Below are 26,999 nucleotides of genomic sequence, written 5' to 3' on the forward strand. Positions count from 1 at the left end.
CCCAATTCTAAAACACACTTTAAACTCCCAGTCTGTTCACCACGCCAAGAAAAGAGTTTCTTCATTGCTAAACTAGCTTTACTACTAGCTTTACTATTGCTATACTAGCCTTACTATTGTATTTGTTTTATATTATACTACTATAGTCTATATATGTTATACTATACTATTGCTCCTATACAAGTTTTGCTACTTTATTTACTATTTCATTTTATTTTATACATTATTTTTTGTTTACTTTACAAAAGACACCATTTTATTTTATTTTTTTATTAACTTACTATTTTATTTTTATTACTCTATACTAGCTTTACTACTACCACACTAGTTTTCCTACTTCTGTAGTATGGGTAAGCACGTCAGAGGGCACAGAGATCATAACACTTCATTGTAGAAAAATATAGGTACCATCCTCCCATCTCTTTATGAGCCTGTTCATGACAGCTTGGAAAGGAGGTTTCCAGTATATGATGAGAAGGCAGAAAGAGTAAGCAAGGAAAAGGTGCTGAGAATTTATTCCAAGGTTGGATTATATGAATGAACATTAAAAGCCTAAGTATAAATCTAGACCTACATCAAGAGTTGTATATAGCTACTACATATATTTTTGCAAAGGTGATTCATGGAGTACACCAAGAGTTGCATATATATACTGTACATACTTTTGCAAAGGTGATTCATGGACTGAGTCTGTACTGTCTTTGGAAGCAGCACCTTGATGTGCACTGAAGTTCCCATCCAAGGTGTGTCCACCAGCTGCATTTACTTTGCTGCAACCTGTAGAATGCAGGAGGCACATTGTGTCCCACATTGGTTTCCCTTCACTACAAAATCTTAGCAGTTGTAGATCATTACAGACCATTATTTTGCATTTATTGGCACTCAATATCTATTTCAAAAACATGCTGTAATTGTCCCAAATACAGGGGTACTTTCTGCTTCCCAAAGCCCACAGTGCATCACAGGCACTCTGAATCTGCTGTGCAAACATCCTGCCTGTGAGTGGTCATTCATTTCCACCCCTCCGTCAGGAGAACCAGGACAGCATCTGTTAAGCAAGTCCTAACCTCCTAGCAGGGTAGACTGGGTAATAGCTACATGCGAGTGCAGTCTACCCTTTGCCTGGCAACTTTGAACAAATTGAACTTATTCCAGCTAGTGGAACAACATGCCTCTCCAGGCCTGGAACAGCTGACAGCAGGTTTTCAGAATGACAGTGAATTTCAAGACAAGAATAATCACATTTGCCTGGTGTTTGGCATACTCCTCTGAGCTCCTGATCTAAGAAGGAAGTCATTACCCCTTCAAGCTTAGTCATTACTGATCATTAGTTTGAGCTAGGAGAATCTTCTGTCAAGATCACAGAGATGCACGCAGGCCTCCTATATATCATCCATGACTGAATGGTTTCAGATGACAACCTGTACTCCTCCAGCACCAGGCATTACACAGCTTCTTCAACTTTTCAGAGCCATAAATGGTGTTCACATCACCAGCTGGTCACCATCCCAGAGGCTCCTGTAACAGGAGTATGGTTCTGGTCCCTCAAAGGCTCGCTCATGGCCTCCCTGACACCAGTTTCATGAAGGAGGTGTAGAAAGCTGCCCCATTTTTGGCTGGTTCTGATGAAGGGTGGGGGTGTACATGCACAGCATTTTGGTTCTTCAATTTAGAGCTGTGACTCTGAACCATGAACATGAATCAGCAGTGTGCCATTGCAGCAAAGAAGGACAACTACAACTACGTTGGCTGTACCAGCAAGAGAAAAGCCAGGAGGTCAAGGGAAGAAATCTTTCACTTCTGTTCAGTACTTGTAAGACCACATCTGCAGTGCTATGTCAGTCTGGGGCATTGCAGTACAAAAAAGATACTGACACCCTTGAGTGAAGATAGGAGAGGGCCGCCTAAATGGTTATGGAATCTTCATCCTTCAAGACACTCGGAATTTGACTGAACAAAGCCCTGAGGAACCTGTTCTATTTGGATCTGCTTTGAGCATGTGGTTGGAGTAGACAACCGCTAAAGGTCTCCCCAACCAAAGTTATTTTATAAATCCATGACTATGTGTTATTAGCAGCAAACCTTCATGACTATGAAATTTAGCACCTGGATACATCAAATCTTATTTTCTCACATAGCTCTCTAACCAGCTCCAGAAATAGGAATAGAAAATCAAATGGATCCTCTCTGTACTACAAATACAGCTCTTCATAGTATGGCAGTGAGGGTTAGAGGTCCTTCCATAAAGGTACATAGGTTGCTGGGATCTCTTTGGAGGACTAGAAGCTGGCCAGACACGGTATGATAGCATCCATAGTGAAGAGAGCCAAAGCACAGAATCACAGAATGTTAGGGATTGGAAGGGACCTCGAAAGATCATCTAGTCCAATGCCCTGCCAGAGCAGGAACACCTAGATGAGGTTACACAGGAATGTGTCCAGGTGGGTTTTGAATGTCTCCAGAGAAGGAGACTACACAAGCTCCCTGGGCAGCCTGTTACAGTGCTCCGGCACCCTCACCGTAAAGAACTTTCTTCTCATATTTTAATGGAGCCTCCTGTGTTCCAGTTTATACCCATTGCCCCTTGTCTTATCATTGGTTGTCACCGAGAAGAGCCGAGCTCCATCCTCATGACACTCACCCTTTACATATTTACATACATTAATGAGGTCACCCCTCAGTCTCCTCCAAGCTAAAGAGCCCCAGCTCCCTCAGCCTTTTCTCATAAGGGAGATGCTCCACTCCCTTAATCACCTTTGTTGCCCTGCACTGGACTCTCTCCAGCAGTTCCCTGTCCTCCTTGCACTGAGGGGCCCAGAACTGGACACAATATTCCAGATGTGGTCTCACCAGGGCAGAGTAGAGGGGAAGGAGAACCTCTCTCGACCTGCTAACCACCCCTCTTCTAATACACCCCAGGATGCCATTGGCCTTCCTGGCCACAAGGGCACAGTGCTGGCTCATGGTCATCCTGTTGCCCACCAGGACTCCCAGGTCCCTTTCCCCTACACTGTTCTCTAATAGGTCGTTCCCCAACCTATACTGGAACCTGGGGTTGTTCCTGCCCAGATGCAAGACTCTACGCTTTCCCTTGTTATATTTCATTAAATTTTTTCCCGCCCAACTCTCCAGCCTGTCCAGGTCTTGCTGGATGGCAGCACAGCCTTCTGGCAGTCACTTCTCCTAGTAAAGCCTTGACAGTTTTCTTTGAGGAAAAAAGGTTATTTGCATGCCAAAAGCATCAGCTCGTCTCTGTGCTCATTCTACATGATGCCTTTCCTGGGACAGCTTCTGAATGTGTTCATCAACACACAGAGTCAGTGGACTATGAGTCAGTGGCAAAAACTGGGAGTGTGAAAATACAACTATATTGAAATACCCACAATATGTTTGGTCAGAACATTCTTCATGTTCTGATTATCACTAGAGGGTCAGTGCTGTTTTTCAGGGCTGCTCTGCTGACAACAGCGTGAGGCTGCCCAGCCCCAGACAAAGGTGAATCTATTGCCATTTTGATTCCTGTAATCTATCGCAGCTCAGCCTGCAGAGTAGAGTGTGTCACAGTAAATGAGACATTAGTTTGTAATTAAACTGGCAATTAAACTGTAAATAACTTCAGCAAATAACCTTTTTTCCTCAAAGAAAACTGTCAAGGCTTTTCTAGGAGAAGTAACTGCAGGAAATATCAAACAAGTTCTCTTTAAATAGAAAGCAAACTAATATAAATCATTTGGAAAAAGTCAAATGTGGACATTTTTATGAACCCCTCTAAGACAAAAAACGGAATGACCAGTTTCCTTAAAAAAAATCAATTTGGTCAGAGATAAAGCTTAATAACTTTCAGAGGGAAAGCCAAAGTGAAGTGTTAGTTAATAAAAAAACCTTAGCATTGAACAGACCTTTTTAACTCAGGAGGGATGACTGTTGCTCTAATAAATCCCGAGGTTATTCTGCAGATACCTTCATATTTATGAAGGGATAATGATTGTAATGTCTTCCTGTGATTATGGTGGAGAAAGTGTGGGTCATAGATTCCAGCAGAAGGGAGAAAGTGAAAGCATGAAGCAGTCCACAGTAAGTCTCAAAATATCTTAATCTAGTTTCTCATCTTTAGAAGGAACATTTTAATTTAGAGTTCCAACATCAAAGACCATATGAAATCACCATTTCTTCGAAAATCCATACTTAAGGACAAGAAGGTATTGGCCAAAATCCTTAAACTAATTAGTACCAAACACTCCTCTGGGCTGAACTTTTCCCTAGGATCAAATTGCTGAGCTTAAGCTAGCAAGCCCTTAGTCTGATCCCAGTGTAGGCAAGGATGAGCTTCTGGTGATGAAAATCTTTATACTTTCTCAGCTCTGTCCTGAATTGCTTTTTAGTCTGTTTTCATTATTTTCTTTCTGTTTTTAATTCTATCCATTAGACAACATTCCTGACTAGTTCCTTCTGTTCACATATAAACAAGAATTAAAAAACCACAATGACTTCTTGTGAGTTTTTTATTCCTCAGCAGGGAACAACCTACTATTGTACTTCATCGTCAGTCATAATTCTGACTGCAGGCTCAACCTCTACCCCCAAAAGAAAAGGACCAACCCTGATTCTTGCCAAAACAGGTCTAATGTCAAGGCTGAAGGGGACAACTGTGACTGTCCAGATAATTTCTCACTTAGGATGAGCAATGTTACCACAAAACATATTCCCAAATGAACAGGAAAGACAGAGAAGAAGGAAGGTAAGAGGACAGGCAACTAAAGAGGACAAAAGCAAAAAAATGGGAAGGTGATAGGGGATTATCATTCAGACATTTATGAGCACCTGGCGAAGACGATCTTGCCCAAGACTAAGAACTACCGAGTAAGGAAGAAACTATGTCTCCAGTGTGCAACTGGAGTCTCTGTTCCCTTAAAACTTCATTTTTAAATGCAGGACTTGAATTAAAATTATTAATTGCTACATTAACACTTCTTTGGGTCTCTAAGATAGCTTGATTTATAGAAGACAGCGGTTGTGGAAACTGTGCTTTTAAGACAGGAGGTCTTACTGCACATTTATACCTGTTCAACTAAAAGGAGAATTAGGTTCACTGGGTATATTTTATTTTTTCTTTGCCTAAGTTTTCAAAAACAAAGGAAGGCTTTTTTTGGCCCCTTTTTTTTTTTTTTTTTTATACTGACATATTGCAATGATTAAAAATTCAGTTTTGACTTGGGTAAATATCTACCAAGGTTTGCAGAAGAGACATTACCACTGACCTTATCATTTTAACGACACTGCCACAGTAAGGGAGCTTTATTCCCTTCTTCGACTCATGTAATTTGAAGGCTATGGCATATACTATAGAAAAAGCAACACAGGAAATAAAACAAGCCCTTTAGTTTGCAAACAAAATGGTGCTGCTGATAGACAGAATTGCCAGAGGTAACTAGTTTACTGTATTGCATACTGGCTAAAACATAGCTATGAAGAAATTGAAATTAAAAATTCTTCTCTCCTGATAATATTAATGACATAAAATTTCCAGTTCATTTAGCCATGTGTTTTGCAAACTTTTAAGCCCAATGAAGTCTAAACATCAGAATTGTACAATGACTGCATTCCTGCAAGAGAAGTAAGTACATTTTTTGAAAAGGACAGAAAATATTATGAAATGGTGACTTCTGTAAAAAAAACTAACAATTTTACGGTTCAGCGTTTTAAATATAAATACTAGGGTAATTTCACTGTGGCTTTGAATGAAATGACAATGTGAGCTAAATGAACATGAACTCCCTTGAGAATTATTTCTTGGGCTACTGATTTTCAAAAGTATTTTCTGGAATGTAAACGACATTAACAAGGTTTTTTATCCTAGTAACTCTATCCCATTTTTTTCTTCACATCAATGTTCTTGGCCTGCTTTGCATAATTAAATGGTAGAAGTTGCCATGCTTCACAGCTGGGCTGGCTTTCTGGCTTTCTTCTTATATGTCTGCTGCATGGTGAAAGTTTTGTGACTATCTCAAATTAGAGACATGAAATTCAAGAAGCCTGAAGCCATGAGATTTTACCTACATTTCAGTGATACATTCTAATGTGGATATTATCACCGTTGGTCCACTCTCAGACTGGTGTAAATACAAGCATATTGTGCACTTCACAGGCAATTCTGTCTCTGTAAACAGAGGTATCCCTATTTTGTACTGGAGGCAATGAATCTCCTCTCTTATGCGCGTTTTGACAACCATCAATCATGCATACCAATTTGAAAAGACCTTGTTAAAGTCTCCTCAAGTCTCCTCAGAGGTAACAGTGACTGCCATTACACAGCTCTTCCTCATGCTTTGTGAAGGTCAGCTCCACAAAATTAAATTAGAAATCCTACTTCCCTTCTTTTTTTTTTTTTTTTTTTATTATGCAGTCATCCATATGATACATACACTTACCAGAGATTAGAGATTTTACATGGGAGAAACCATAATGTCTACCACTATAAGGGTAAGATTGGACATTTATAATATCTGGGCACTCTCTAAGCTAATGGTTCAGTAGTTCGTCATTTTATATAGTAGATTCTGCTTGAAAAGAAACCCATGACTTCAGTCAAGTTCATCCTACCTGCACTGAAAATGCTGTTTTTCTGGAGTATCACCCTGAGCACCACTTTGGCGAAAACTGATGTTCAAAGAGGGGAGGAACATTAGAGATGCCGAGCTGTCAACCCAAAAGAGAATCCCTGAACTAGGGGCACCATCTACAGGGGAACAGACACTGACTCAGATCTGTCCTTGAGTTACACAGCTTATGTCTGTGGAAAACACATGCAGGTCGGTTTGACTACAATTAAACACTCCCTTATACAAGAGTATTTCCATTTTCATTTTAATTTGTGCTGCCACAGGGTCCAGGAGCCCTGAGCACAGAGCAGAAGCTCTCTGTGCTAGCTGCTATACAAATGCAGATTAAAAGAGACCATCTCTGCATAAACAACTTGGAAGAAGCAGCAGATGTGTGCAGATCAAACACAAGAAAACAATGAAATCAAATGACACGTTGAGACAAACATCAGTCAGTGGACTAACAGCATATTTGATTTTACCCATTGATTTTTAGCTAGAATTAAAACCAAAACAAAACCCCAACACTTGTTCTCCACTCCCTCTATACAACTCACAATCTCACACAGTGCTCCAAAAATCACCTTCATAAGATGCTTTTGTTAGTCATGTACAGATGAATAGTTATTCCAGTATTTATTCATTTCACTGAAGGTTAATTCTCACTTACGGGACCTGTCTTTCTCACTTTACTTTCATGTCTTTCATGTTCTCCTGAGTTCATGAGGCTTGGCTTCCTGACTATGAATGTGCCTTCTAAATACATCATCACCCACTATATATTATGGAAACTTCACTGAAATCAAGAGTGGGATGACAGTGCCCTAAAATGGGATTCTAAGTTATTAGTTTTCAGCTGTACATACCAGCCCTTGGATTCCCAGTCAACTGGGAAAAAACAATCAAGAACAGGCGTTTCATTTGCTACAAGAAGTTTCAGAAATGTGTGCTTGAACTCATACAATCGGAAACTCATTTGAAAAGCTGTCCCATTTCCCTAAGCAAAAGCCAATTCCTTTGTCTTCAGGCATTAAAACTACTCTAAAAATGAAAAACTTGAGGATAGAAAAAACCAAACCAGAGAAAAAACAGGAGTAAAATAACATGACAATGAAGAGCAAAGTAAAATCATCTTTCTTTTAAAGATAGGTACTTGTGATCTTGTACAGCTGAAGGCCAGTGAATAATTTCATGATAGTCAAGGTTCAGTCTCTGCTAGTTTACAGTCCTAAACTCTGCCTGATAAGTAAATTAACATGCCACCAGTATTATTTAGTCATTCACCTGCCACTAATTCTCCTTCATGATTTGCCTGACTCCCCATCCTGTATATCTAATTGTGGTGTTTGTGATACACGGTCACTCAAAGGCTGACGTAAAAAAGAAAACCAATGGCAGTTTGTGCCCAAAGTCAGAGCCCTGATTGCTGTTTTGGATGGCCTGCAACTGCTGTTGCTCCTGAATTTGCCTTATTTCAGTGACTGTCCTTCTAGTATCTGCTCTTTATAGGCCATAAAACTTACCAGGACAGGCCCAAGAATATTTTTGTTTCATTTGCTTTGGTCCAGGCTTTCTCCTTTTTTATGGAGCAAGCAGGAGTCTTTTACTTTGAAAACCTAGTTTTTATGGCTCATATTGCTTTCTAATCTTGAGGTTTAATCTTGAAGTCACAGTATACACAGAGCAAAAAATAAAAATTGCAAAGACAAACATTGCATCATTTCTGCCATTGCTTTTTTATTCAGATTCCTCACAGATGCTCCTGTACTTCTAGCTCAGCCAAAGTCTAAATTAAAAACAAGGGAAATGAAGGATATAACAGCGCCTGGTTCTTCATTTGTACTTAGCAGGTTCCCGATGGAACTTCTGAATAGTAGACACTATTTAAATTTCACTTTTGATATACTAACGCACATTAAAAAATAAACAAAACAAGACAGGTCTTGGGTTTAGAAAATCATTTCTTCTGGCTTTGCATCTTTCTTCTTTTTACTCATGATAGTGTTGATTCTTCTTCCCTTAACACAACTGTGGAAGACATAACAATAAATACAATTATCTGTGTTTCATGAGTTTAGTGGGTAGCATTTGGCTAGCACTCCAAGCATTCATCAAATGACTCCTGAGCTCTTCTAGAACATCCTTGTCATTCAGGACATGTATGTTATCCCTCAAGTTTCCCAGCTTCCTTTGGTTTAACTAACCACCATGCCTGGACAGTAACTACTTATTTAATTGTGGATGCAGCAGAGAAACAAAACTCGCTAACTGGACTGAGGACCTCTTTCTGTATGAATAAGCTTTTGGGCCTGAAAGGAACTGAAGGGAGTGTGTGGACTAGAAGGAATGCAACTTTTGCAGCAATTTCTCCATTGCAAATTACCAGATTCAGAAAAAAGACAAAATCTCTCCCACCACCCTCTCAGACCCTACCACACCTGCTCTTTTATTTTTTACTTTTTTTTTCATCTAGCAGAATAATCACATATGGACTACCACAGTCAGAAGTAGAAAAGTGATGGTATACTCTTCAGGGCTACTGTTAGATAGCATTTCTGCTCCTTACTGTCTGTAAACTAAGAGGGGGCCACTGGGCTTAAAAGATGTTTCTTGTCTTTACTCAAATACTACGAACAGGGTATCACGTGTCATGCCTTGTGAATGCCAGATTCCCACAGACTTCTGGCTGTGTGGCTGTTAGGAACACAGCATCAAGCCTGCATAATTATTAACATTGAAATGTGTGGGGTTTTAACTGACCAGATAAATGACCTAGAGAAAGTAGTCCTTGATAACTACTGATTTTGGAGAGAGAAAACAGCCACATTTTTAAGTCCTACAGGGTAATGTGGGCAGAGGTGACAACTTCTGCATATGCAGTTTTCATTATGGTGACTCCTCCTTTCCATAGCTCAGCAAGAGCTGGTATTTGCTTTCCTTTTCCCTTTCATGACCTAATGTTCCCATCCAAGACCCCTATTGTGGATATTAGGAAAAAATTCTTCACAGAAGGGGTTGTCAGGCATTGGAACAGGCTGCCCAGGGAAGTGGTGGAGTCACCATCCCTGGAGGTGTTTAAAAGGTGTTTAGACGAGGTTCTTAGAGACATGGTTTAGTGCTAGAGTTAGGTTATGGTTGGACTCGATGATCGTGAGGGTCTCATCCAAGTGAAACTCTATGATTCCAACAGACCTAAAAACACATGTCCAGCACTGACTTGATCAGAAAATGTGTATTTGAAGTGACCAGGAAGAGGGCTGTAATTTTCAAAGGTAAATCCTACCATAAAAGCATGGTGAATTGCAGGATGACATTCTGTTGGAGGCACAGTAAGCCACTTCTGGGATGTGCCTGGGAGATTCTTGTCATCCCAGTTACCTGCTAAAGATGTCATAGGGGCTCCTCTTTTTGCCAACATTTGCGATTTATCATACTGAGCTATAATTTAAATAACTTTCAGTCTTGTATACTAAGTGAAACCAACTAAATTGTTGTGGAATACAAAACTACTTCTGTTTTCTTAGAAGAACTGTAATTAAGCAGCATGCTGTACTACTGTGCATCAAGCCTGGGCTAGAATCTGTATGTTCAGTACCTGTGACCAGTTAAAGGTTATGGGAAACTCCTACATAAATACCACACTACTATTTTTACAATTTTGCTGATTAAATTTTGTTTTCTTCCTGAGCCTTTGAGGGTATAGATGCAAAAATAATATATGCTGAGGAACAAAGAACTTTAATCCGTTGTGCTTTTAAAAGCTAACCTTACATCTAAATCTATTTCCATTTCCCTCTGGAACCTAGGCAGCTTTTTATGTTATATTAAACATTAGACAAATAGGGTAGATCTAATTAAAAGTTGAAGAAATGTGCTTCCCTTAATTGAATTTGTTACAGTTACATTTTGCAGACCAATGTTAATCAAAGCTCCAGTTCAGAGTGGATGGATCAAGGGAATTAAGTCAACTCCTGCACGTCCTTACCTGAACACGCGATATGGTCTGCTCTCGCCTAAGCCACAGACGCCCATAACGACCCAGTGCTCAGTCGCGACTGCCCGGGGCGCGCTGCCCGAGGCTCCGCCGCACCGGGAGGGCCGCGCAACGCCGGTTCGCTAAAAGTACCAAGTACCGGGGGGCAGCGGCAGCTCCTGGGGGAGGGCCGCCGCCGCCTCCGCTCCCCGCCGCCCTGACGCTCCGGGGCCAGCGCCGCGCTCTGCCCGGGGCACCCGGGTCACCCGACGGCCGCTGTGCCTGTGCCACAGCGCCCTGTGCTGCCCGGCGGCGGCCCCGTGGGCCGCGGTGCCAGACGTGGCCGCCATGCGCGGGGATGCCCTGCTCATCCTCCCCCTCCTCCTCCCCTGCCTGCCGCCGCCCGGCCCCGCCCGACGGGGCGGACAGGGACCGCACGGCCGCGGGATGGGCGAGGCCGGCACGGCGGCTCCACCCATGCTGTGCGCCAGGCGATTGGGTGGCAGTGCCCGTCTCCCCGCCCCCTAGCCAATGAGGGCGGCGGGCCGGGGGTGATGGGCTGCCTCTCGCGGGAGGGATTCCTAGAGACGCTGCAGTGTGGCGGCGCTCCCGGCGCCGCGCAGCCCCCGTGCCGCCTCCGCCTCCCCGCCCGCCTTGCCTTGCCCTGCCCGCCTTGCCCTGCCCGCCGGCGGCCACCGTCGCTGAAACTTAACGCCCGGCGCGCCGCCAGCCCGCCGAGCGCAGGGACTGGGGCAGCTGCCTGCCGTGCGCGGGGGCGGTCCGCCGCGCACCCCGCCGTGCATCGCAGCCTCGCCCCGGGAGGTGCCCGGCCGCGTGTAGTGCCGCCGCGGGGAGAGGCTGAAGGACGAGCCGGCTGCGCCCGCCCCGGTTGCCAGGTAAGGCAGCGCTCCGGGGCCGCCCGCAGCCGCGCCCGGGCGATGTCGCCTCAGGCGGGGGGGCTCGCTGGGCGGGGGTGCGCCCGCCAGCCCGCTGCGCGGCGGGGGGAGAGCACATGCTCCGGGGGCGGCTGGCGGCGCCGCCTGCCCAGCAGCTCTGCCCGTGGCTGCCGGGGGGCGGGGGCCCGCCCCCGGAGCGCTCCGTGCGGGGGGGGCGGCTTAGACAAAGGGGGCGCCCCCGCCCCCCACCGCCGCCGTGCTTCGCCGTCGACCCCCGCCCCGGCTGCGGGCGCGGTGCGCCGTTCGCCCTCCATGCCTCCATCCCTCCCTGCGCGCCGCTGCCCGGAGCCGGCGCCCAGGCGGCCACCGGGCCAACTTGTTTCTCCGGGTTTCACCTGGCTGCCGCTGCCGCGGTGCCCCCGCCCTCGGCAGGGTGGTCTGTCCCGGCGGCCGCCCCGGCTGGGGCCGGTGGGACTCGCTGGTGTGCCCTCCCCGGCACCGGCCCCCGAGCGCTGACCTCCTCTTCTGCCTGCAGGGCTACATCTAATCGTTTGTGTATCAATTTACAAAAAGCCTTTCCTCCATTACTTAGGCTGTCAAGCTAATGCGTTTTCTTTCCATGCAATTTCATTTCGTGTCCTCGGACATCATTTCCCTCATCTTATTTAATACCACTTGCCTTGCTCCGATTTTCAGGTGTGTTATGGTCTGGTCCATATGCACGCACGGTATGGATAGGGGATCAGTGCTCTTTAAAAGTTAATTTTGCCTATCAAACTCTACTAGGTAGAGTAGTAAGAAAGTGGCAAAGCATGTTAATATTTCTTTTGTTTCTAATTTTCTGAAATAAAGATATCAAAAGACTACCAGCTTCTGGTAGGCAGTGTAGTAAGTAAATTAAATGTAGTCATTGGAATGAGCCTTTATGGCACTTTCAACAATCTGTAATTCAATCATCTCTGATACAAGCTGCCTTTTGCTATTATTCATCAGACCCAGCTGAGTGATTTCTGTCAGATGGGAAGTGGTAGAGAGAAATCTCTAGGTAAATGTAACTGAAAAGCTTTCCAAGTGGAGTCCTAAATGAGCACAGAAAAGCACTTGGCCACAATCTTGAGACAGATGTTAGCATCCAAATAAATCATTTCTTTTGATTGTCCGGGGGATGTCAAGTCTTATTTTCCTTATTTAATAGCAATTTGTGGGTGAAGAAGAATGAGCTCTGTGTTTTATTACATTGTAAACTCAATGCAAAATGCTGTAGTGCAATAATATTTCACTGTCTCTGAAATAATATTTTTCTGTACAAAGGTCAGTAGAGTAATTTTAGATACACATATATGTTGTAGACCACAACTAGACTACTAATCAGTCAGCGGCAATATTGATCCTTTGAGTGGCTATGCAGCCTGCCATCCGTGTTGTGTGTTAATCTGTTATTTGCCGTTTAAAGTGCTTTATTGTCCGAGAGAGTTACTTCATCATAAAAAACAGAAGACGATAGTGGTAGACCTAAGGGGAGACTCTTTTCCCTGGTGTGTTGATGTCTAGAGCTACAGATGAGCAATTGTTTTAGGAGTGACCCTGAAAAGGGGAGGGGGAGATTTTGGGTACAAGGACAAGTAGGTGGCAAAGTAATTTGCTTTGTGAGGATATGAAATGATGTATCCTGCCATGCTTAAATGAACCTGTTCAGGAAAAGTGTAAGGAGATTCCACGTGTGTCTAGAATAGTATTTTGTTGTCTATCTTGGAAACAGATGACCTGATTTTTGTCTTGAGTCGAACATGTACCTTCTTACAAGCTTTATGGAAGTGTAGTTCTATTAGTAGTGTCCAAGGGGAATATACTTTAATGCGGTCTATTACTTGGCTTGTGGTATAGTTGCTCAAAATTTGCATGCATGCAATTCATAAATTGAAAACTATATAGCTTAAAAACATAGTGTAGGCAGCTTGAGTGAGAAGAGATAATTTAAAAAAGAACCACAGGGCAGAAGATAATGACATACTGTAGGAAATAATCATACTCCTGCACTTGCAAAAGCATGAAATGTTCCAGTGTAGCCATTTCATACAAGCCCAATTTTCCTTCACATTAAGAGTGCCTAAGTGAGCCTTATTAATGTTTGATGCTAAAGATGCTAAATCCATTTTAAGGATTGATGCTGGAATTTAAAGAGGTAGCTCACAGACTAACAGTGCAGTTCTAACACTTTCCTAGAATAAATGTGAAAAAATAATCGTTTACCATGTATGCCGTAGCAGTGCAAGTGGGATATATCCTTCTCTGTAACGCTCTACGGGTGAGAAACCCTTTAAAACCATAAATACGAAACAGTGTTTGATTTAACAATCCAAAATGTTTTCTTATCTTAATCATAACCGAAATCAGATATAAGAGCCCAGAAGTTGTTCAGTGTTGGTTAGTGTGGTAGTTGAGAAGGTGTGAGAATAAGGGAAGGTTCTGTTTGTCAGAAACACGGAGGGGGGGAATCTATACTTTTCCAGCTAACATAGAGAGACTGGAAACATAAAATCAATTTTTATGGCCTTTTGGCAGGGTTGGCTGTAATAAGTAAAAAGAAGGAACAGCTTAGGGTCTTGGCAGAAGTTTTTAAGCCACTCAGCTCTACAGAACTCAGTTAATTGATGTTTCCTCACATGAGGATGAAGCTCTTATTTAGTATATCGCTGTCTTTTCTTGTCCATTCAGCAGTCTGATTACAGTTTTAAAAATACTTATGTGTGAATGTGTGTACAGGATTTACATTTACATACGTGTTTAAACACATAGGTAAATTCTTACTGGGAACTGCATTCCGAGTAAAGAATACATGCCACACATATTAGCTGCCGTGGAAGAGGTATCGAAGTTTGCAATATGATTGAAAAGGACAAGAAAATATTTCTACATATCCAGAAGAAAAGCATGGAGGAATTATTACTCCTGGAACTGTGATCTCCTTCCCTCTGCTGGTGATGCCCATACAAATATGTAGCTTCACAAAGAGAAATATTTTTATCATTTGGTTTACTTAGATTCTCTATAGAATGTTATTTTAAACATTACTCAGTGTCTAGGAAGAAGCTTAATTAGAAATACACGAAAGGGAAGCTTGTTAGCCAACTACGAATTTGTGTTTACCACTGACATTTACTAAAGATATTTGAGGTTAAAATAAAAGCATTTGCCAGACTGAATAAACAAAGCATTATGTTAACAAATATTTTCAGGATTGTTATGTACCAATGTCATCTCTTCTAGAGTAGGCTTTACTCCTTCCTAATACACCCCAGTAAGAATGGGGATTAGGAAATGCTGGTTATACTGTTATATCTTTTACAGAAGTACCGGATACCAAAGCAGAATGCATTAGGAGGAGGACAACTGACAAGGGGCTCTTCATGATTTCTACTGGTGAGGGGATAAGAGCAGGCTACAAGCAATCTGTTTCAGGGACTACGTGGACCAGCCGAGTGATTTGCATAAACAGTGTGTGGGAAAAAGTTGTCTGGTTTAAATAAAAAAAAAAATATATATTTTTTTTTTTCCTGAAGCATGTAATGATCGAAACCTAGATAACAGCTGTAATAAAAACATCTGTTTAAGTATTACTTTAGACAAATGTCTAATCTGAATGTTTTAGGGGCTGACTTTTCTATTCTATTGTGTTGGGTTTTTTGGTTTTGGTTGTTTTTTTTTCCCCATTGACTTAATGAGTAGCACTTCATGGGTCTTCTGTTTACTATATATGCTTGTGAAAGAGTTGTGTATTTTTCTTAACCTGTTTTCTTATCACTACTGGTATGGAGGTATTTCCCCAGAACAGCAGACATTGAACACTTCTCCTTCTCCATCCTAGAGGGAGTGATGTTGCCGTCTTTTGAATTCTCAGAGGTTTGCCAGCTCAAGATGCCACTTCTCTTTTCTAGCCATCCCTAAAGATGCTGGGAGAAATATGTCAGAACACAAAGTAAATCTAGAATGTCTCCTGCACAGCGTAGTTATCTGATAAGCTATTAATATTTATATGGTTCTTCTAAATGGAACACCATACAAATTTTGAAGTTTAAAGAAATTATCCAAACTATTCATTATTCATCAACTCTGAATAATTATATTAATATGATATTTCAGGAAAATAAAATTTTATTTAGAAGTAGCTAAAAACAGTTTAGTTGCCTTAATGGTGCTGTCTGTAAACTTCCTGGGCATTATTCAGGATTTATGGTAGTAGTCAAATGTACTGTAGTAGTTTTAATAATGTAGCCACGGTTATAATGAGTAGTTAGTACAGTGTCTCAAATATGGGAGGATACATGCTCAGTGATGATTTAATGAAGTTGATTAAAAACCCATTTGTAAGTTTTTCTTTTGTACCTTTATCTTGTGGGTATTGTTTTTCTATGTGGTTGAATATCAGTGTAGCAGTTGCAATATGGGAAAGCTGGTAACCTACCCAGCTTGGCTCAGAGATACAACATCTCCTGCAAACTCCCTCATCGCTGTGTATTTTGAATAACCATCTAGATATGGCAGTTGAAAATAACTGGGGTGCTTTTGTGGAAGGTCCTGTGGAAATAAAGATTCCTTGGCAGATGGTTTGTCTGGTTCAAGACCCTGTCTCTAGCGGTAATACTTTTTCTGGAAAATGCATGCACATATGTCATTGACAGGTGGACATTAGACCTAACTCTTCTTATTTTGAAAACTTAATGACCACTTGTAACATGTAGTTGTAATTTTATATATAAAATTTTACTTCTTTCCAAAGCTCTGGATAAAATTTCTTTATAATAATCTATTTGATTTCTAGTTGGGGGTTAAAGATTAATATTGCAATACATCCCAATAAAAATAGTTTTGAAAGTTTTCTTTTATTAAAAAAAAGACCATTTCTGTTTCTTGTATTGACTGCAGTAAGGCATTTGATTTAGCTTAGAGTGATTTTCTGATTGGAAGAAATCGTACTGTAGAAGGGCACCATTGTCCATATGAACAGATAATTTTAATTTTTTTTTACTTAATAGTAAAAATAGACAGAATAGACAGTGTAAGGGGAACTGCCATCTCTATTATTCCAACTCCATTACCTTTAACAATGATCTGGAATAAAACACAAAATCCATATTCTTGAGACTACCTCTTTTTGTTTTTGTTGTTGTTTGTGTGGGGTTTCTTTGTGGCAACAATTTTAATAGATAAAGTTGGAAATAGTGGTGTTATAGACTGATTGTAATTTGGTTTCTCATTCTACCACATCAGAATAGTTTTAACAAAATGAATTGTAATACTTTTGCCTACTTCTAGTAAAAGAAAAAAAGTTATTTCTCCTTGAAGAGTGGCTCTGAGAAGACTTGGGGATTACATCCAGACAACATCTATCATTATTTTAAGGAGAAGCCATATGCAGCTGTAAACACTGAAGCCTTGAGAGTAGGAAGCATGCCCAACTTCAAAAACAATGTTGGACGATTAGAATTACTTTAGAGGAGGCGCCTAAGAATTGTGTCACTTGAGATGTACCAAATCTGCTTCTTAATGAGACTCCTAAAAGCTTCCCATTCTCTTTGGAAAACTGTACATTCTGAGAGCTTTCCTGTTTCCCACACAGTGGAAATACTGGTATTAAATTGTGTTCTAGGAAGTATTAATAAAAGTTCATGTGCCAGCCTGGTCAGTAGGCAACCCCCACTGGAAATAAGGTGCTTTTCTTTGTCTGTTAATAGACTATCAAGTGTATGGGCCGATTTACTGAGGAGATGACACCTTTCTGCTTGAAGTTGCTAGATCAGTATTTTTCTCTGTAACTAGACCGGGTACAAGTTCTAGATTTGATGCAGAAAATGCTAGATTTCTGATTTGTGTTAATCCATGAGAACAGAGTAGATAATCAGCTGTCCTCCTGGCCCTAAAATCACCAACCCATTGGACTTGCTGCCATTATCTCTAATTGAGTTTCTTGGCTTAAAACATTTTATTTTTTTTTTTTTTGGTAAAAGGTCTTGTGACATGTTGTTCTTGTAGTGTGAAGAGGTTTTGTCTGAATTTCTCTTAAGATGCCCTTCTGTTGTTATGATCCTGTTTTTGTCCCACCTTACTGACAAGCAATTTCTGCTTATTTGTCTAACTGGTGTTAATCTTTAAGACCTGATTTAAAGACCATAGAAACTGATAACTGTTCCTTCCACTTATTTTGTTCCTCTGATGTGTCTTAAAACCATAAATTGTGTTATTAATACAAATTCTGTTTAAAAAGAGAATGCCTATTGTTCTTTCAAATGTGGGAGGGCCAATATCATGTGTCCTATCAGTCTGGCCTGGGCTTGTGTAAATAGGCCTTGACTAGTTTGCAGATGCCCATCAGTCAGATGCTACCTGAAGGACCGTGTTGTGCCCAACCTGATCTGGAGCTGGCCTTGCAGGTGGCAATCATCGTGCCTGGCATCAGAGACAGGGAACCCTGTCATGCATCTGCTTTGCACCAAGGTAAACTTGTCTTGGTGAGAGTCTTCCATGTCCTTTTTCCATGTGTTGAGCCATGGCTGTTTGATTGGTGGTACTGGTGACACAACAGGTGTCTCCCATGAGAGGGATACAGCTCTGCTGAAGTGACAAGTAGGAGTTATTTTTGAGAGTGTCCTCCCACTGAATTGCCGAAGATATGTCCTTGAGTAGTCCAGGCGAGGGTGGAAGACAAACACATTTTTGACTGTGAGTGGAACGATGGTTGAGTGGCAGGCTTTCTGGATCCTGAAATTAAGGTTTACGTAGTTTCTGACAACCCAAGTGTTTATTTAAAGATGTATTTCTTAAACTGTTGCATTTGATCTATTTTATCTGGGACATATTAATATTTCCTCAGGAAAAATCTGCCAGTAAGATGCCTGTTTATCTTTTCTGTAGTTCTCATATTGTCGTAGTTGTTTTTCGTATACTAATAACAAGTAATTATCTTGCACTTGCTCTTCAGATTCGTCCTTACTTCAAGCTTACTTAGCTTACTCAGCTGCTAGTTAGAGCAGAGAAACACCGGGAAATATCCATGTGACCTTGACAGAGGTTGGCTGCTGCTTCATGATATGCTGCAGCTGCGTAAGGCCTTTGCTGCTCTTATCTTGTATATCTGTGGGTTTTTTTTGCAAATCCTACATAACAGGATTAAAGGTTGTTTTCTGTATTAATTTGTATTATATTTAATGCTCTTTTAGCTTGATGAGAAAATGCTAGAAGTGAAAACTTGAAGAGAAAAACATCTGAGACAAAACCACCTAACGTCACGTGCTGTAGTTCTTTCTTTCATTTGTCATTTTGAAAATATACGTGCGCTTTTAATAATGACTTGAACCTACTTTAATATTTGATATGCAAACATTGGCTTTACAAATCGTACACTGGCTCATAATAGTGAGCTGTTTACTCTAGAATAAATTATTCTTTATAAATATTGATGGAAGTTCAGTGTTATAGGTGAATAAGGCATAAAACTTGCTGTGAAAATTGGTATTTTAGAAGAATAGTAATAAATATTTTATCTCAGTGACAACTCAGACTTTTGAGCTGAGTGCTGTTCATGTAGTGTCAATTGGCTTCCAAAGGAACAACCATCCAGATGTCCATTAAAGGTGATGAACCAGACTTCTGCAGGCATAGTAGATACTGTGTATACTGTTACTGAAGGATTCAAATGTATCTGTAAAGACAAAACCTTTTTCTGCCTTTCCAGATAGCTCATGGATATCTGTACCCATCAACAGGATTCCATATAGGTGAAAGGAAAAATAATTGGCACAATTTTAATGGAACCTGTCAATACTACTCTAGTTATAGTTTTAAAAATTTCCTTTTAGTATTAACAAGAAACCAGGAGCATTGAATTTGCTTTGGGTTGAAATTTGGATCTTAGAATGGCTCTGCTCTTTGTCTACTTTTATCTTAAAATAACTTGAGTTCAATTGTGTTAACTGGTTTCACAGAATAAAGCTAAATTATTTGCTGGAAGGAATCATCACCTGGCATCCCATAGTCTGTGGTGTTATTGCCCTCTCCTACTCAGTTTTGTGCCCTTTTTAGTGATGAAGAAAAGTAATCTCTTCTGGGAAGGTAAAACTCCAACCTCTTAGCATAGTTTGCAGTGTTGGCTTTATATGTTTTAAGTACGTGGATGTGTGAATTTGGAAGGCTAAACACAAGAGTGGACAGAAGGCCATAGGTGGATGTACTGAGTGCTAAGCCTAATTGAAGGCATGTTCAGATTGTTATAATTAAGAAATTAGTCCATTTTTTTTTTTCTTAGGCCAAATATTGGCTATTTCGTGGGTCCTTTTGGAATAACGTATTGATGATTTTGAATAGCTGATGTAAGCACTTATCCTTGAACTGTGAAAAACTCTAGTTCAGCCTGGCCTACTTATAGCCATAGTACTGGTAAGATACTTAAAGGTAGCCGCTTCAATCAGGCTTAGAGATAATTGTGGTGAATAGATTCCAAGTACAAAGTTTGAGATGTGTATTGTAAGTAGTGTGGAACTGTGCTTAGTGTTTATCTTAGGCTGAAGTACTTATAAAAAAAATGGTGGGGGAGTGTACTGAAACTTTCTGACCCTTAAAGGCTATCATGAAGTCTAGAGACTGTGATTAATCGATTTTTAGTTTAAAGCTATCACCCCATTATTTTTCAGTGTATATGTTTTCTGTATGTATGTGAAATGTTAGTAGGACTGGGAGGAACTAAAGGATTAGTAGTGAAGTGTGCAAGTGCAGGGGCTGTGTATCGTCCAGTGACGGTCAAAAACACATTGGTGCTAAGGTGATGTTCCACTTAATCTCTGCATAGCAGAGATTGGAACCAGTGTTACCTAGTTAGTTGCAGCAAGTTCATTTCTAAGACTGAGGTGCAATAAGCACATTCACCATAGGGGCCAGTATCCTTGCAAATGTGGATACAGACAAAGCAAGTACAATAGCTATCAGCTGCAGGAGTAGTAAATACGTATGTTTTTTCATAGATAAGGTGCACAGAGCTAGCCTGCAGTGGACACGTGCTGAAATTCGTTTCTTATTACAAAGCAACTGCTTCAGGCCACATTGCTTTTTCCATTGGACTTAGCTTAGTATTGTACGTTCAATTCTCGCTTGCTTAGACTAGAATTCTTGTTAATGTATTTCTCAGTAAATCGTATTTACTTTTACTGGATGAGCTGAATTAGGTCTTTTTTTTTTTCCTTCAAAGCACTTACAGATGAGTTGGAAGGCAAGATAAAAAGTCAGTTATTGTCACCATCACTTTGAATAGCTAGTTTGGCTTTTAAACCTATCTTGGTTTTGTAGGCTGCTTGCTTGCCTGCACGCATGGGAAAAAATCAAAAGCAGTATTTAATTTTTTTGGCAAACATCCTAATGTGTGGTGGTGGGCAAGGGCTTTTTTTGATGGTGGTTGTGGTGAGGGGGATGGTTTGTTTGTTTTTTTGCCTCCCGGTATGGAACAAAGGAAAAGATCTGGGGACGATGGCTTACCTCTCCACATCCTCTGTTAACACAGTGAATTCCAAATGTGGGTTGTAACTGGTGACAGCTGTTTCATCAAGAGCTGTTCCATGTTTGCGAGAAGCAGTGTTTGCTCTGCAGTCTTTTTAGAACAGGGCCTGACATATCTTGCAGTGTGTTTATACTGTGCCTGACATAATAGGATCCAGATCTTTGACTGGGGATGTAGACTGTTGTGCAAAACAAATAGTAATTAGGCCAAATGTTGAAAAAGTGCAATTATTTAAGACCCCCAGAGATCGATAAACTATTCTTTGCTGTAACCATATCAACCTTCTTCTTCAAAGGGATTTTAATTGTATCATGGAAACTTCATACTTGAAAATATGAATGCTTGTCTGTTAGGCACTCTGCTAGGTATAAGCATATTTTGCTGGTAATTAAGGTTGTACCGTTCATACTAGGGGACTTGGACGCTCAGTTTAGAGCTCTAATTAGAACCTATGCTGAGTTACTCTTTACAACCTCTTTATCTTCATCCTGGTGTAACTTATGAATGTATCAGTTTAAATAGAGGAAAAAAGTTTCCTATTTCCCAGTAATCTGATTTGCCACTTTCCCATTGAAAACTGTTTGGCTTGCTACTGAAGAAAGCTATTTTATGCATAATGCCATGCTCACTAGTGGGATTTGAATTATTTGCAGGTGGGATGATACAAAGGGGCTGGATTTTAGCCTTTATGTGGCCAGGAGGGAATTTATCTGGCATAAGGAAGATAAACTAGTTCCAGCTCCAGTAGTACTTAAGAGACTAGTTACTTCATGCCAGAAAGCAATTTCTAAAGGTTGCTATGATAAAGGAATTAGCGAAGTTCTGCTACATCAGCTTCCCCAATGCAGGAGCCAGTTTATCTGTCTGGAGCTTGATGTAATTATTGGAGATTTCTGCTCCCCCTTTCTATGAGAAGTTGATACAGGAGAACATCTAGTCCTGTCCTTACATGATAGGATAAATGGGTAAAACATCCAAAGCCAAAACTGTCACTGCCCAGGTAGCCTGTCTTGGAGGTAGACCTGAAGATTTCAGGTAAAGATTTTAGAATTAGCTTTTTGTGAAGCATACGAGTCTGTACACATCAGGTGGTCATTTATATCGTGCAGGAGCCAATCAAAGTAGCAATCAAAGTAGTGTCCTATTGATGTGGTGAAACATAAATCCCATATGACAGATGGGGTTCAATGGCAAAGGGAGATTAAGGACAGGACTCATCTCATTTAACTTTAAATACCCTCAGAAGGTGATTCATTTGACCTACCTTAGGCGTCTGTCTTGGTGCGAGACGGACTGCTCTCTGGAGGTATCTACGCCTTTCCAGTGACTGTAAACAGTCTAAGATCACTAAATGAGACTTAATCAGGCACTGTTTTGATTAACCTGACATGGGACACTTGAATCATAAGCGATGTGCCTGAGGCCTTACTGGGACGCATGTGGCAAGGCTGAAAACTGAACCTGGGTTTTCTGAATCCAAATTAATATTGCTAATCACAATACCATCTCTTTTGTGAAGTGGAGAATTAGATCTGTGACTAAAACTATTGTGTGGTGACTGCTTAAAATTGCTTTTTAACAGTTGCAAATAAAAAAAGTAATTGGTCTAAAGGGGAGTAGTGGTGTATTTGGAAGTACCCCATTAAAATCCAGCCCAAATTATTTATTTTACTGCAGTTAGTATTACTGTATTTGATTCATGGGAATATGTCAACCTCAGTAGTGCCGTAACTGTGCAAGAGACTAGGTTTAAAAAGAATATTTGGAGATAAATCTTTTGCAGTGTAGAATAGCAAATTTGTCTGCAGAATCTGTGCAGTGCTATTGGGAAGGAATAACCTTTTATCTTGAAGTAGAGTTCTTAATAGTAATGAAAATTTTACTATTAGCTCCACAGCAAGATGGACATCTTGTCAGTAAAACTGTAAATGAAGGTCCATTGTATTGGCATAGGCAATATTTTATTCAGGCTTATGGGCAGTTTGTTGAAGTTGGTCTTGTCCAGTTTGTGCTGATTTAAGTGGGCTTGTGTGAAAGGAGCTGCCTTACGTTACTGTGAATCACAACAGTTAAGTGATAGTGTTTTCTGAAACCTGAATACTAAAGCTGATATGAGGAGTGCTGTCAGCCTTGCCAGACTCTGGATCTTGCCCGAAGTGTGCAGGGAACCAAGTAGGTCTGCACAAATGATAGCGATGGAAATAATCACACTTGGCCAAGTGTGGGCAGGCTTGTCATGTTGCTTCTCCTCTGGTCACCAAAACTCTTGGAGAAGAGGAGAAAAGCAGCACCTCAGGTATTGCTAGAGTGTGTGTTTTCCCCCTCTGAAATACAGTAAGTTTTGCACCTGAATGCGCATGATGTTTTGGGGGGTTAGCTTGTGCCTTCCTTGCCTGCCGCCCTGCACACACACCCACATCACTCCCCATTCCACCTCAACACACTTTATTGGCTGTAGGTTTGGTATGTTTCATGACTGAGATGAAATCGTTTTCAGAGCTGCAGTGCAGACCCTGTTTAAATAGATGTGTGTAATTTATACATACAAATCTGCTCAGATGAGGATGGTAGTATGTGACCCCCTTAAATTCGTGGCATCACATCTCTTTGCATGGGAATACACTGTCATATTAAAGATTCAAGGAGTAAAATATTTTTTTTAATGAAGTGCAGTGGGAAGAAAAACGTGGGGAAAATTCTGCTGTATTAAGATAAAACAGAGGCTATTAAAGTGGAGAATAAAATCTGATGTATATTTTAAGCTTATGGAATTTCTTCCTCTAAAAATTGGGAATTGGCTATTGTTTTCACGATACTGTGTGTAGTAGAAATTGTATCTTCATGTTAGGTCTAAAGTAAAGTTAAATTAGAATGGTCTAGAAACAAAAGCCCAGTACTCTGAAAAATTATATCACAGCAAAATGGTTTTCTTGTTGACATCTTTGGTCACGAGAATTTCTCATCCTTTCTATCCTCCCTCCTTGAGTTAACAGCTAAACATGATGTTTTTATAGCTAAATGAAGCTTTATAATCTAGACATCAACTATATATAAATGCAGAACAGTACATCTAAAATCTGTCACTCTGTCAGAGTACAACTGTTTTCTCTATGAATATGGAAATTGTCACTGATCTGCATTCTTTCCCTGCCCTACTTTCCCCCCATATGTTGATATTCACCCATGTGAAAGAGGCCAATTATACTTTAGCCGTTGTATAAATAATGCAGAAGTTGTCAGTAGCAGAGGAAAACTTATGTTAGAAAGCTGAGAGAGTGAATAAGGAAATAAAAGCACCTTTTATTGAGTGTAGTGATCTCTTGTTTCTATGTCACTTCATGTTAAAAAATTGTATATATAATTTTTTAAATTTTAGTATTTAAAATTCTTCATCTGAGGACTGGCTTTCATAATAAAGTCCCAGTTCAATCTTTCATCAGAATATTTTGCTCTGTGGTGTTTTTCCTTTTTGCTTTTCCCCATGCCCTCCTGGGAGCAGGCACTGGGTCTTTCCCCTTGGCCAGGAGAGGTACTGGGCAGCGCTGGAGCTGGAAGGATGCCCTGGGATCGCAGCAAGGCTCGGAGAGACCCTGTGTTCCTTCCCCCCGGCTTTATGGAAAACATTTGGAAAACACAGTGCAATCTGGAGTTAGGCTACCTTGAAAGTAAATTAATTAGGCTCATTAAAGGTGGAGTTCTGAACTTCAGAGCAGCTGGGGTTGGCTCTCGGTAGCTGTTGTTGATAGAGCCAGGGCACAGGCTGGCTTGGAGTCTCAATGAAGTTGGCCAAGCTAAATAGCACCTTATTAATGTGTTTTATTGATGGCCAGCTCTTCTTTGAGCTGGTGACAATGTGATCCCAGATGATGTGCAGAGTTTGTTTAACTTCTTTTCTCCTTCTTCCAACTACAGTTTCTCTCGAGTGTTATTCTGAGAGAGAGAGAGAGGGGATGCTGGGGACTTCAATTTATATATAAGCAACCACTCAGAGGGTCTTGCTGACCTGACAACAGTCTTCAGCAGTGTTTTCTAGGGTGCATGTCTTCTGGGTCTGCAATGCCTCAGCAGCAGATGAACGATGTACTAGCCCTTGGCTCTCGTAACTGACTCTCTGCTTTCTAGTCGTGATGCTCTTAATGCAGTTGTTAAGAAGGATACTTAGGGAGATAAAGAAGAGCCTGCATCTTTGGTGAGGATTAAAACAGGAGTAATAAGGAGATAAGGGAGTATCTCTTTTTTTCTTTTTTTCTTGATCAGGGAACTGAAATGTTCCTTGCTATCTTTACTCTTTCATGATTGAGCTGTTTGCTTCCAGATGGCTCCTATGCACATGAGGACGGGGACAGCCATGGCCCAATCTGTTCACCTGCAGGGCTCTCATCAAACACAGCCCAAGGTGCTGGGCACACTAGCACATTCAGAGCAATTCGGCAGCACATCCTGTAGCAATTACTATGGTGCTTTCATTTCCAGATATGAAAGCTTTGAAGCAGCATCCTTTTGTGGGAGGAAGAGACTTAAAGGTTCAGAAACTGAAAGGCGAAGCTGCAGCCACCTATCACCTTTCTCATGAAAATTAATTTAGTAGGGTTTCTAGATGTGTCCACAGTAGCAAAACACTTTGAACTTTTTTGTTCCAAGTTTTGGTTTCAGTAAACTATTTTTTTCCCGCTCTTCTATAGCGGAGTTCTTAATGTAACATCACATATGTCAGGAGAAATATGTAAATAATTGGGTTTTTTACTTTGCTTTTGACAAAAGACATCACAGAAGAGAGATGATATGTGAAAATGCAAAGTCAGCACCACGTGTTTAAGGGTAAAATATCACTCTTGCAGAAACCTTAAACAACTTTAAACAACTCTTTTATTTATTTATTTATTTATTAGGAACACCTAAATATGGTTCTGGAATTGATTTTGCTGATGGCTGTATTAGGATTTGAATTTACCAGACACTTTCCCCACGCTTTTCTTCCTTTACAGTGTTCCCTTCTATCCCATACTTAAAAAAAAAAAGGAGGGAAGAACGATAAGAAATAAAATTAAACATAGGTATCTGCAATGAGCGGTGGTTTGAAAGCAAATAGCACTTAATATACTGGAAAGGCTAAGAGGTGTCATATATATACATAAGAAAAAATAACCATCATTAATACAGTAGTCAAGGTGATTAAGTATCACCCTATTGACCCTGAGTTTATCACTGATTCAGCTGTTCTGCAGTGATTAAAGTCTGGATTTCTCAGTGTTCCTGTTTTATCCTCCCAGAAAACGTGGTGGTGCTTGGTGGGTGAGCCCTGATGTCCCTATGGCCAGGCACTTATTCTATGCAGTGCTCTGTGTGAGTCTCTAAGCATCTGGAAGTCCCTCTGAAGTGGAAGTAATCTGTACAAGTGGAAGTGTGCTCCTGTTTAAACAAGCCCCAAACAAACAAAAAAACCCCAAAACAACAATGCAAAAAAACCCACAACAAACACACACACACAAAAACCACAAGCACAAAACCCCAAACCAAACAAAAAAACAGACAACAATTAAAACCTTCACATTAAAACTTCTGAAATAAAGTACGAGATACTGCTATCAAATGGCTACTGTGTGTAGACGTACTTTTGCTAGGAAGAGATCTTGGGGGAACTTTCACCATGCCGGTTTTATTTTGTAAGAGAAACATGGCATATGTGAGCTGAGGATCTCTTCAGACAAGACTTTGTTGGTATGTCCGTTTGTGAAGGTGTACCGGAGAGACTATGAGTATTCCATGAAATATTTCAGATAGTGTATGAAAATGGCACAATTTTCTATTGTTTTACTTTTCAAATCTTTTAAACTCCTGTTAGAGTTGCAGAGCCACTTAATGCTGTAGTCTAAGCAATGCTATTGAACCCTATGAATATTATGGTTTATTAGCAAATGTCTGATCTGAAACCTTAGTCACCTGGCTATTATTACAGCCAGATTTTGTCTCAAGACCTATAAGTGGTTTAA

General features: G+C 40.8%; 1 protein-coding gene and 1 long non-coding RNA gene across 5 annotated transcripts in view; one reads left to right on the plus strand and one right to left on the minus strand.

Annotated features, from left to right (window-relative positions):
* Positions 1 to 5,152: 5,152 nt before the first annotated feature.
* LOC135576389 (uncharacterized) lies at positions 5,153 to 10,981 on the minus strand. The gene is made up of 2 exons (XR_010468091.1): positions 10,585 to 10,981; positions 5,153 to 8,627 (listed from the first exon to the last, which is right to left on the minus strand). It is a non-coding gene; the product is annotated as an uncharacterized LOC135576389 (long non-coding RNA).
* A 232-nt stretch (positions 10,982 to 11,213) lies between these two features.
* Positions 11,214 to 26,999, plus strand: part of SYT1 (synaptotagmin 1) — a 358,558-nt gene continuing 342,772 nt past the window's right edge. For 2 of the 4 annotated variants that reach the window (XM_065041224.1, XM_065041217.1), the window contains exon 1: positions 11,214 to 11,468. The gene's annotated coding sequence lies outside the window, so the exon portion shown is untranslated. The remainder of the gene's footprint in view (positions 11,469 to 26,999) is intronic. The other 2 variants (XM_065041211.1, XM_065041212.1) reach the window with 2 other exon arrangements.

The sequence above is a fragment of the Columba livia genome, chromosome 1 (assembly GCF_036013475.1).
Source record: "Columba livia isolate bColLiv1 breed racing homer chromosome 1, bColLiv1.pat.W.v2, whole genome shotgun sequence".
NCBI classification, from domain to species: domain Eukaryota; kingdom Metazoa; phylum Chordata; class Aves; order Columbiformes; family Columbidae; genus Columba; species Columba livia.